The sequence below is a fragment of the Balaenoptera physalus genome, assembly GCF_965194825.1.
Source record: "Balaenoptera physalus genome assembly, chromosome: 10".
NCBI classification, from domain to species: Eukaryota; Metazoa; Chordata; class Mammalia; order Artiodactyla; family Balaenopteridae; genus Balaenoptera; species Balaenoptera physalus.
Window position 1 is genome coordinate 75868074 of NC_138889.1, and position 12753 is coordinate 75880826.

General features: G+C 42.6%; 1 pseudogene across 1 annotated transcript in view; it reads right to left on the reverse strand.

Moving 5' to 3' along the window:
- Positions 1-261: 261 nt before the first annotated feature.
- The window catches only part of LOC309667844, a 41421-nt pseudogene continuing 28929 nt past the window's right edge, over positions 262-12753 (reverse strand). The window contains exons 3-5 of the transcript in view: positions 7857-7926; positions 2203-2432; positions 262-2093 (exon numbers count right to left, since the gene is read on the reverse strand). The product of the transcript in view is annotated as an uncharacterized misc_RNA (transcript). The remainder of the gene's footprint in view (positions 2094-2202; positions 2433-7856; positions 7927-12753) is intronic.

The following is a 12753-nucleotide window of genomic DNA, read 5'->3' on the forward strand; positions in this document are numbered from 1 at the left end:
GGATGGACCTAGAGTCTGTCATACAGAGTGAAGTAAGTCAGAAAGAGGAAAACAAATACCATACGCTAACAGATATATATGGAATCTAAAAAAGAAAAAAATGGTTCTGAAGAACCTAGGGGCAGGACAGGAATAAAGACGTAGTCATAGAGAATGGACTTGAGGACACAGGGAGGGGGAAGGGTAAGCTGGGAGGAAGTGAGAGAGTGGCATGGACGTATATACACTAACAAATGTAAAATCGATAGCTAGTGGGAAGCAGCCACATAGCACAGGGAGATCAGCTTGGTGATTTGTGACCACCTAGAGGGGTGGGATAGGGAGGGTGGGAGGGAGACACAAGAGGGAGGGGATACGGGGATATATGTATACGTATAACTGATTCACTTTGTTATACAGCAGAAACTAACACAACAATGTAAAGCAATTATACTCCAATAAAGATGTTAAAAAAGATTCTGCTGTATAAAAAATAATAATAAAATAAAAATAGACCAGAGATCAGCAAACTTATTTTGGAAAGAGCTAGATAGTGAATATTTTAGTGTTTGAGGCCATATAGTCTCTGTCACAAGTACTCAGCCTTGCTGTTTTAGCACAAAAGCAGCCACAGGAAATACGTAAATGAATAGGCATAGTTATGTTCCAATGAAACTTTATTTACAAAATAAACAACCCAATAAAAATGGATAGAAAATATACTTCAAAAAAAAAAAAGAGAAATAAATGGTCAGTAATCCACAAAAAGTTGTATCCTCTTTTGGGGAAAATGTTAGTATATTTCAGGTATTGTGGGATAGGTACATCATGTTAGGGAGAAGCTTGACTTTGCTTTATTATCTTCATTTGAAATTAACTATGGTTTAGGGAGGTGGTTATGGGTGCCAAGTTGACAGGGATGGACTGGGATGGATTTGAAAGTGTCAACTTGTCTAGGCTGAACTACATTTGCCAGAACTTCCTTCCATGTATGTTTCCTCTTAGGGTGGGCATCAAGAGACAGTTTGCATAAGATGTGGTGGCTGGAAAGGAAGCAGCAGCCGTACTGTTTTTATGTGTGGAAGGTCGGTGCTGGGGCTCCAGGATGTTCATGTGCGTTGTTGCTTCTCTGTTGGCTCATCTCATTGGCCTAAGGCAGCAGCTGGGCTTGCAGCTGCTCCCTCTTCCCCTGGATACTCCTGCAGGTTCTCTGACTCCTGGACCAGGTGTGTGGTTAGCTCCATGATGAAGGGAGCCAACTCCTGCAGACTTCAGCAAAATTGTAGGTGCTGAGAGAGGCTGACACAAGTTCTGGTTGGTTCTCATGGGTTTTAGCTCATGCTCATGGGATCTAGGTTGTCCTGCAAGTCTCAAGCTCTAACATCAGATGAACAGACAACAGCCTTACAGAGACAATTTAACTAGAACCTACAACTGTGTAGGGTCAAATATATATATGTATACAATTATATATATATATATCTTCTATAAGTACTACTTCTCTGACTGAACCCTGGTTGATACAGAGTCACTACATGAAACCACTTCTGACATCTCCCTGGTTTCCTGAGAAAGGCTTTCTCCCCTTTGCTTCACCTCAGTTGTGTCCTCCAGAGCCCTTGGAGAACCAACTTGAGGGGCAGCCGCCACTTCCTCTGATGCCTGAAGGAGCCCACGAAAAAGCCAATGGTGGGGTTGGCACTGCTAGGCAAGATCATCCCTCTATTAAAATAATAGAAGGACACATTGAAATCCTTCCGAAGCCAGTCTAGCAGAAACTTCTGGATGCCTGAGAGGAGGCTGCAGAGGAGGAAGACCAGCACGCTGAGCAGGATAACCACGTAGAGCCCGGTCAGCTGCATCTGCTGGGACTCACAGAGGGTCCTGGCCAGCAGGGCTAGGCTGGAGCTAGCAAGAACCACCAATGAGAAAATCAGCCACCCAGCAATGATGAAATCAAATAGTGGGTACCAGTCATCGTCAAAATCCCTAAACAGGTCACAGTAATTCCCTTCTAGGATGCTCAGCAGGAGGGACACACACGACAGCTGATGTGTTTGGGGCAGCGGCAGCGGTACCAGTTGGGGTACAGGGTAGACAAGTGGCACTTGGTGCTAATGGCATGGAGAACGCTCAAGCCTGAGAGGTAGGCAAAGATAGGCGCAAGGTTGAGAACGATGGGGTAGGGTTGTGGCAGGAAGTGATATGTGTCTCCGGGGAAACTATAATCTGGCCGCTGAGGAAGAGGAAGTTGGCTTTCGCCAGGCTGAAGATGTAGATGGTGAAGATCTTCTTGTGCAGGCGGAAGCCCAGGAGCCACAGCACAACTGAGTTTCTTGCCAGTCCTCCCAGGGCAGAGATGATATTCAGCAAGAGCAGGGTCAGGGTCAGTACGTCACATTTAGAAAGGGCCTGGTCACTGTGATTCATTAGTATGAGTTCGGTCTCCCAGGCTGGGGTGGTTGGATCCAAACTCAGAAACCCTCTGCTGAGGATTTCTGACACAAACAAGATGTCAGCACCTGCTGTGTGATCACTGATTATCACGGCCACCCTGCTAGGTGGGAATTACTGTCCCTGTTGTTACACAGGAGGGAACTGGAGCCTTGCAGAGATTAAGATACTTACTGACGTCCACACAGCCCTGGAGACCTGGAACCTGGATTCAAACCCAGTTCTCTCTGACTCAAATGCCTGGGCTCTCTCTACTGCAACACAGACCCTCTACTGACATAGGAACGTGCTGTAGTCCCCCCACCAGAACGCACTGCCCAGAGGTTATGTCATGTCCCCAGAATTTCCCGAAGAAGGAAGGTAAATGGGATAGAATCTGAGAGTCCAGGAGAGGGTGATGGGCCAGAACATTACTTCTGTCCTGGGCCAGAAATTTCCTCTCAGGTGCATGAAATCAGGAAGACACAGAGATGATAGGGGGCCACCCTCATGACTAAGAGTGACCCATTCACTGAGGAGAAAGAAGACCAAGCTTTAGGGACATGAGAAGAGTGTGATCTCTTGCTAGGACAGGTGTGAGGATGGCCAGGCCAGGTGGGTTAGAAACAGCTCAGTGTGTCAGCTCTGTGAAGACAGGAGCACTTTTTATTTTATTCATTTTTTTAAAAATTTTTTTAATTTTTAAAAATTTATTTATTTATTTAATTTTTTTAACATCTTTATTGGAGTATAATTGCTTTACAATGGTGTGTTAGTTTCTGCTTTATAACAAAGTGAATGAGTTATACATATACATATGTTCCCATATCTCTTCCCTCTTGCATCTCCCTCCCTCCCACCCTCCCTCTCCCACCCCTCTAGGTGGTCACAAAGCACAGAGCTGATCTCCCTGTGCTATGCGGTTGCTTCCCACTAGCTATTTATTTTATGTTTGGTAGTGTATATATGTCCATGCCACTTTTTATATCCCCAGTGCCTAGCTCTGTGTGTGGCACAGTGTGTTGTCAATAAATATTCATTCAATGTATGAATGAACGAATGAGTAAATGAGGAGTCTAATGAAGTGGAAGGTTTGGAATAAAAGTTAAAAAAAAAAAATATATATATATATATATAAAATTAAGGGCATTAGGACACACGTGTGTAACAAGATGAAGAAAATCTCATTCTTTTTGTGGAGAGCTGCGCGTGCGTTTGGAAGAATGACATATGTGTGCCCAAATAACTTACATTGGCCACTGAGGTGCCTTTGAAGTGAGGATTCCACATGGCTTCGCTGAGCACCTAGAATCATTTTGGTGCACAATTTGGGGGTGGGATTTGGGGCGGGGCTGCCTACGGGGGCGGAAGAGTAAGTGAGGAGGAGGTCTGAGTGCCACTGAAAAGAGGAACTTGAAGTTTGGGGATGTCTGTGGGGGACTGTGAAGTGGGGTGCTGGGTGTGTGCAACGTAAACCTACTCCATTCTCTCTCCTGGGGGAGCGTTAGGAGAGTTTGCTTTGCTGAGTGAGTTTCTGTGTGGGACGAGCCTGTGAGTCTATGAGGGGAAAGGGAAAAAGCACAGGGCTTGGAATGCAGAGACGCTCCTGCAGAATTCACCGGGGGAAAGAGCACTAGCTCACCTCTGGGGGAGTGAGAGCCGATTGAGAGTTTATCAGTATCGTCTTCTTTAATCCTCTCAAGAGCCCTATGAGGTTAGTATTGTTCTCATTCTACAGAGGATGGAATTGGAGCACAAAAAAGATGAGTGTTTTGCTCCTGGTCTCACACAGTGTGGATCTGAACCCGGCAGGGCTCCGTCAGGGTCCACACTTCTGACCAGCCCTCCAAACCCACCACCACTGTGGTGTTGATTACACGTGGATGTGGGGAAAGCAGAGAAGTGATTCCCAAGTTAAATCCAAGATGGCAGTCAATATTGTGGCTAAAAAACCAAAAACAAAACTAAAAAAAACGAACATAAGCAAACTCCAGAAACACAGAGAGGTAGGGAAGCCAATCATATAAGGAACAAAGAAGGTGGGTGGGTAGAAGCCAGCTAAGAGCACATAGCAGAATCCAGGAGTCCTTTCCTGGTTCACAAAGGCAGCCATTGCTCTGGAATCCAGAGGCAGGAGGCCTCCAGTTGGAAAGAGGGTACGTCCTCTGCTGTGGCCCAGGGAGGAATCAAGGGCAGAATCATCCATCTTTCGCTCTCTCAGAGAAACAAGGTCCCACAGCCCTGAATGACCATGAAGTGATATGGGAGGAAAACCAGGGCCTCTGCTATCCCCACTGAAAGCACTTAAAAGTCTGTAAATCTGTTTTCTTTGGTGTGACGTATATTTTTTCCTCATCAAACTGGAAGCTCCATAAGGACTAAGTCTTGCCTGTTGTTTTTCACTATTGTATCCCCAGCATCTAGCATGTTCCCTAAAGACCATCTATTGTCATATCCTCATTTAATAGAGGAAGAAGGTGAGACCTAAGGAGTCAAAGGATTTTCGAGATGTCACTGTGAAGAGCAGGCCCAACACCACCCCTGGTCTCCTGCAGCCCCGTCCCAGGCTTTCCTACTGTTCTCTGCTCCATCGTTTATTATTTGTGAGGAGCTCCTGGGAAAAAGTCTTCATGTGAGCATAGAATGTGAGAGACAATCAGGGGGTGCAGAGACCGCCCCCAACATCTGTTCTCCTCTTCTGTCGCACACTATCTGGGTAACTGCTCCTTCCCTGGTCCTTTTAAGCCTCGGGGTGGAAAGAGCGTTTCACTACTGCTTGCCTTAGGGAGCTTTTCCATGCATTGTCACTTTCCCTTACCCCTGCCTGTGTTTGCCATTAGCCCCCTTCATGAAACACTCCTCAGTTATACCAGTTTGGGCTGTTTTCTCCTGGGACTCTGCCAGATCCACAAGAGAAGAGAACTTTGAAAAGCCAGTAAACAATGGAACCTGGGTTACCAGCAGTCCAGCTCCGGGAAGCAATGTCTGCATGCTCCCTTGCTCCCTAAATTAATGTAAGAGGCAACATTCTCTCCAAGACAGCAGATTTGAATGGTTGGAGAAGGGGAGAACATGGGGAGATGGATCAGAAGGGAGGGAAGTTCTGGTTGACCCCATTTGCATCTCCCACCGTTGGAGCTGCCAGCACCCAGTGATGCTAGTAGAGAGCTCCATGTCTCCTGCCTTTTCCTGAAGGAAGCACCATGACGCCCTGCATGTAGCATCCCAAAGTGGAAACAGGACATGGAAACTTAGAGAAAAACCCATAACTGGCTTTGGAAATAAGACAGTTCTTAGTATATATCCTTACTTTTCTCCCATTCTTCTGGCCAGAGGTGGAGAACTGACCTGTGCTGGGCAAGAAGAGCCTTTCAGGGATTGAGCGATGCCAGAGGACACTTCTCTGTCCTCTAAATTGGGAGATGCCTACAGGAGTGGGAATGAAGTCTGGTGACCAAGCAAGGCTTATCGAGATGCTGGACAGACCCTGTAATTTCCTGTGCAGGGCCTGTGGGCACTTCAGAGACCAGGGCTGTTTGAGACATGATCCCTCATCGAGATGTTTCTCAGCATTTGCCCCACTTCCACTCACCTATCAGCCTCTCGCATCCTACCCAGTCTGGTCCACCTCCCAGTGAGTCACTGCTGTTCTGGAGCCTGTAATTGACAGCTGTGAGCCTGGGTAACAATGTCAAGCAATGTGAACTTGCATGGCGAGGCTTTATAACTAGAGAATAAAGTCTATCTTAGGGTGGTTGAAAGTTCACCATGGCCTGACCCCACTTTTTTGTTTGTTTTCTTTATCACAGCAGTAATGCATTCATATGTGTAATTTCTTAACAAAAGGTAGAGAAATATATACAAAGTGGCAGTTTCCCTGAGTGCCATTCTCCAGAGGCTACCATGTATTCCACTTTCCATTATTTCTTTTATTATTATTGGCCCAGAATAGTAAACTTGTATATCTGTTTTTAATCTATTAGCATTAACAAGTGGATCATTTGACAGCCCTTATAAAATGGAAGGAGTTCAGCACACATAGCATTCTTTATCTTCCTCTCTCCTGTTCATGAAATTCTTATTTATTTATTTTCATTTGGTGTAGATATTAAAAATTTAAGTCTTTCTATGACTTCCTTTCATACTCCTCAAGTTAAGCTACTTGTCATTTTTTTAAATGTTGTTTGAATTAGGAACTGTTTCAAATACTCAGAAAAGTTCTTCAATGGATTCATTCAGCGAATATTTAATAAGGATATTGTTATGGACTGAATTGTGTCCTTCCAAATTCATATGTTGAAGTCCTAACTCCTAGTATCTCCCAGGATATAACTGCATTTGGAGATAGGGTTTATAAAGAAGCAGTTTAGTTAACATGAAGTCATTAGGGTGAGCACCAATCCAATATGACTGGCATCCTTATAAGAAGAGGAGATTACGACACATACAGAGGGAAGACCATGTGAAGATGCAAGGAGGAGATAACATCTACACGCCAAGAAGAGAGGCCTCAGAAGATACCAACCCTCCCAACACCTTGATCTCAGACTTCTAGTCTCTAGAATTGTGAGAAAATATGTTTCGGTTGTTTAAACCACCCAGTCAGTGCTACTGTGTTATGGCAGCCCTAGCAGACTAATATAGACCTACTGTGTCCCAGGCATGATTTCAGGCAATGGAGTTTCAGTGTGAACAACAACTATAAACTAGATCATGGGGCTTCCCTGGTGGCGCGGTGGTTAAGAATCCACCTGCCAACACAGGGGACACGGGTTCGAGCCCTGGTCTGGGAAGATCCCACATGCTGCGGAGCAACTAAGCCCGTGCACCACAACTACTGAGACTGCGCTCTAGAGTCCACGAGCCACAACTACTGAGCTCTCGTGCCACAACTACTGAAGCTTGCTCACCTAGAGCCTGTGCTCTGCAACAAGAGAAGCCACCACAATGAGAAGCCCGCGCAATGCAATGAAGAGTAGACCCCTCTCTCGCTGCAACTAGAGAAAGCCCGCACGCAGCAATGAAGACCCAACACAGCCAAAAATAAATAAATTAAATAAGTAAAATTAAAAAATAAACAAAACTAGATCATGACTTTTTGGAGCTTATCTTCAAAAGGGCAGATGAGCTTCTTCAGAAAGTAAATACAAACTGAAAAGAGAAGAGGTCTGAAGGGTCTCCATCCATTAGACATCTGGAAGAGGCATTGGATGCAGCCAAGCATGTGTAGGGAGACTGATCAATGGAACAAAAGTCTCAGAATTAGACACAAATGCATATGGGAATTTAGTGTGTGATAAAAATTGCTTTCAAAGTAAAACATGAGAAGGAGCTGGTGTTGGGGAAGGAGGAAAACTAGGAAAGTGTAGTGTTTCAGAATGCCAAGTGATGGAGTTATTGGTCAGTAAGTAGTGTCAGCAGCAGCTAGGTAGTAAGAAACTGACCTTGGATTAATAGCTTGGAGTTCTTGCCAGTCTCACCAAGGTGGTTGCAGTGGAAGGGTGGCCTGAAGGACTAAGCGGAGGGAGTGTAAGAGAGAACAGCGGGTGTGGGATGGGACTCCTGGACCCCCCAGACACCAATTGAAATACCACCACAGACAAGGGGAGCGTTGGGACAGCTGGACGAGCCACATATTGTTGTTTAAACAATCAGCTGTGTTTCTCTGTGCAAAAATAAGCAGTTAGAAGAAATAATAGAATATAAACCCCATTTACATCTTCTGAAGGAGAAGAGTACTGAGGGCGATTGAAACAGCATAAAGCCTGAATGAGTACAGCATTGCAGTACTGATCCATACATAGAACAACTTATAAGTGGAAAAGTCTCAGAATTAGACAAAATGCATATGGAAATTTATGACAAATGGTGTATGTTAAAGTAGTGGGTAAAACGTGAACTATTCAATGAATGGGATTGAGGCGACTGCTGGTCATGTAAAATAAAATATAGTTGAAACATACTTATATATGATTTTTGGATAAGTCCAAATATACTAAATACTTAAAAATAAATAATGAAAATATGATAGTACTTGGATAAACCTTAGGAAAATTCTTTTAAAATCAAAGTGGGGAAGACTTTCAAAGTATGGCACAAAGTTCAGAAGACATTAAGGAAAGGATTCATAAAGGCAAGAACATAATGAAAATTTTTGCCATGACATGAACCATCATAATTAAAAGATAAGTAACAAGTTGGGAAAATATTGGTAACTCATATCAAAAATGAGTTCCTTGGGACTTCCCTGGTGGCGCAGTGGTTAAGAATCCGCCTGCCAATGCAGGGGACACGGGTTCAAGCCCAGGTCCGGGAAGATCCCACATGCCGTGGAGCAACTAAGCCCATGTGCCACAACTACTGAGCCTGCGCTCTAGAGCCCACGAACCACAACTACTGAGCCCACGTGCCACAATTACTGAAGCCCGCGTGCCTAGAGCCCCGTGCTCTACAACAAGAGAAGCTACTGCAATGAGAAGCCCATGCACCACAACGAAGAGTAGCCCCTGCTCACTGCAACTAGAGAAAGCCCAGGCGCAGCAACGAAGACCCAATACAGCCAATAAATAAACAAATAAATGAATAAAAATTAAAAAAAAATAAATTATAAAAAAAAGAGTTCCTCCTATTTGTAAAAGTTCCTGTAAAATGATAATTCTGAATCCAGTGAACCAATAAGAAAATGACTATAGGTTACAAATTCACAATTTCTAGAAAATAAAAATGGCTCTTAAACATACAGAAAAATGAGAAACCACACATTTAATACGAGAGATGCAAATTAAAATTACACAGGATTATCTTTTACTCATTGAAATATGAAAGACCCAGTAGTTTGGTAGTGTACTGTGTGTATAGTCTGGGGACAAGGCACTCTCACATTTCTGGTGGGAGTGAAGATTGATATAGCTTCCAGGAAGGGCAACTTGCAACATATATAAACATATATAAAGTGTCATCGTTTTTCTACCTGTAATTCCTCATCAAGGAATTTAATTTTAGGATTATAGTTGTACATATGCAAGAGACATATGTACAAAGTTAATAAATGTAGAATTATTTGCAATAAAAAGGATTAGTAACAGCCAAAATGGCTATCAATACTGTGTAAATTATGGTCAGTCCATACAATGGAATACTGTATAGATGTATAAAAGAGCAACAAACCTTATATGGAAGGACCTCCAAGATATAGCAAATTTAAAAAAGAACGTAGAGGGGCTTCCCTGGTGGCGCAGTGGTTGAGAGTCTGCCTGCCAATGCAGGGGACACGGGTTCGAGCCCTGGTCTGGGAAGATCCCACATGCCGCGGAGCAACTGGGCCCGTGGGCCACAACTACTGAGCCTGCGCGTCTGGAGCCTGTGCCCCGCAGCAAGAGAGTCCGCGATGAAGAGGGGCCCGCGCACCGCGATGAGGAGTGGCCCCCCCCTTGCTGCAGCTAGAGAGGGCCCTCGCGCGGAGCGAGGACCCAACACAGTTAAAAAAAATAATAAATAAATAAATAATCCTTCCCTCTACTTTAAAAAAAAAAAAAAAGAACGTAGAACAATAAGCATATGTATGAATATATACATATATTCATATGTATGAATAATTCTAAATATTATACATACACATACATATATGTATAATATATAATATATGTGTTACATATACTATTCCTTCTCATACAAATATATTGATACACACTTGTTTTAGATTAAATATCTCTGGAAAGGTTTAAAAAAACTAATAACCGTAATAACTATATTTGTCTTTGTGGGGAAGGCATAGATGCCTGAAGGCCTGGAATGGAATGACCGTTTTCAATGTATGCATTAAACAATTTTTTTAAAACTATGAATGTATTGCTATTTCAAAAATAAAATTTTAAAACAAGGAAAATAAATTTAATGATATAACCAAGAGGAGACAGATGTAAAAAGATAAGAGAGAGAAAGAGGGAGTTGAGGGAAGAAGAGGAAGAGGAGAAGAGGAGAAGGAGGAGGAGAGAGATGTAGAAATAGATCGAGAGAGAAAAGAGATTTGCTATAAAGGCAAGCAGACAAATCAGGCCGTGGATGGAGGAGAATGGAGACCTGGGTGGTCTTTAAGCCAGGAGATAGAATACCATGTTTGTATGTTGCAGGGATGATCCAATAGAGAAGGATCACTGAAGATGCAGGTGGGAGAGATAATCATTGTCTAAGGTGTTTCTGTGTAGGAGAGGGGTGGGAACCGGCACACAGGTGGAAAGGATGGCTTAGGATAGGAGTGTGCAGAACTGTTCCCTGGCATGACAGGAAAGGCAGAGAAATGAGCTCAGAGGCAGATTGGCTGATAGATTTGGTGTCAGGAGATGGAGAAATTTTCAGCAGAGCACCATCTGAGCGTGATAAAAGAGTGAGGAGGAGATTTCAGGGGAGAGATGGTGTGAAATATTTCCCTTGGAGAGAGGGTAATTATGGAAACATTACATAATCACTCAGCAGAGCCAAGTGGATACCTGAGGTGTGTGGACATACATTGAAATTGAAACCGCTGGGCATAGTTGGATGTTGTTTTTCACCCATTCTCAGCTCCCTGGCAACAGGCATGGAGTTAGTGGGAGTCAGATTCAACCAGGGCAAAAGACTTGATGGGCACATCAAGTGAAGATACTTACATGGATGGCAAATAAACACGTGAAAATGTGCTCGGCATTCCTCACCATTAGGGAAATACAAATTAAAACCACAATGGCACTACATACTACACACTTAGAATGGCTAAAATAAAAAATACTGATAGTTTCAAATATTGATAAGGATTTGAGAAACTGGATCTTTCATATCATATGTTGCTGGTGGGAATGTAAGATGGTACAGCCACACTGGAAAACCCTTTTGCATTTTCTTAAAAAATTGAACATGCACTTACCATACAACCCCGCAATCTATTCCTGGCATTTATCCTAGAGAATGGAAAATTTTTGTTCACATAGAAACCTATGTACAAATGTTCATGACAGGTTTATTTATAATAGCCAAAGTGAAAACAAACTAGATATCCTTCCACTGGTGAATATTGAAACCAAATGTAGTATATCTATACCATGGAATACTACTCAACAATTTAAAAAAATCAACAACAAACTGTTGAAACATACAACTACTTGGGTGGCTCCTGAGGACATTATGCTCAATGAAAAAATCCAAAAGCAAAAGGTTTGATAGTGTATTATTCCATTTATATAACATTTTTGAAATGGCAAAATTATCGAGATGGGGAGCATATCAGTGGTTGCTAGGGGTTTGGGAAGGGGAATGGGGTGGGTGTGACTATAAATACATAGCTGAAGGGAGTTTTTTTGTGGTGAAGAAACAGTCTCATATCTTGAAAGTGGTGGTGGTTATACAATATAATGCATGTGATAAAATGCCCTAGAATTAAACATAGTGGCATAAAAAATGAGTCATGCAAAAATGGGTGAAATCTGAGTAAGATCTGTAGTGTAGATAATTTTATTGTACCAAGGGAAGTTTCTTGGTTTTGATAATGTACTTTATTTATGAGGATGTCATCATTGGCAGAGGTTTGGTTATGGGTACACAGGACTCTCTGTACTATTTTTGCAACACATTCGTCTATAATTAATTCAGAATGAAAAGTTAAAAAAACTGAAAGGTTAGTTTGTTGGATTGACTACCTACATGGATACTGAAGACACAGAATGAGGACAGGGTTATGCTGGAGAGAAATCTATAAACCAAGTGCACCGCCAGAAGATAATGTAATAAGCATTCACATACTCACCATTAAAATTAAGCATATATAAAAATTTTGTCATATTTGTTTCCAATCTCTCCTTAAAAGTGAATAAATAAAATGTTACAGATTCATCTGGAGGCCCAAACCTGCATCTCTTCTCTCATTGATCTCTTCAGAACTTCTGAAGATGACATGCATTATTCTCTCATGTGAGAATATTCTCTCATTCTCTCATATGACACTTTATATATATATATGTTTTAACAGGATATTAAAACAGAAGTTTTGCTCTAAATATCAAGATACTATAGACACTACATTTTGAAAAAGGTACAAGTGACATGCAGAATTTTAGTAAGAGATTTCTGATAATTGGTTACCAACTCTTACACCATCATCCATATCAAAGTTATTAAAAATTTGACTTCAATTTTTAATTAATTTATTTATTTGGCTGTGTTGGGTCTTCGTTTCTGTGTGAGGGCTTTCTCTAGTTGCGGCGAGCGGGGGCCACTCTTCATTGCGTTGCGCGGGCCTCTCACTATCGCGGCCTCTCTTGTTGCGGAGCAAAGGCTCCAGACGCGCAGGCTCAGTAGTTGTGGCTCATGGGC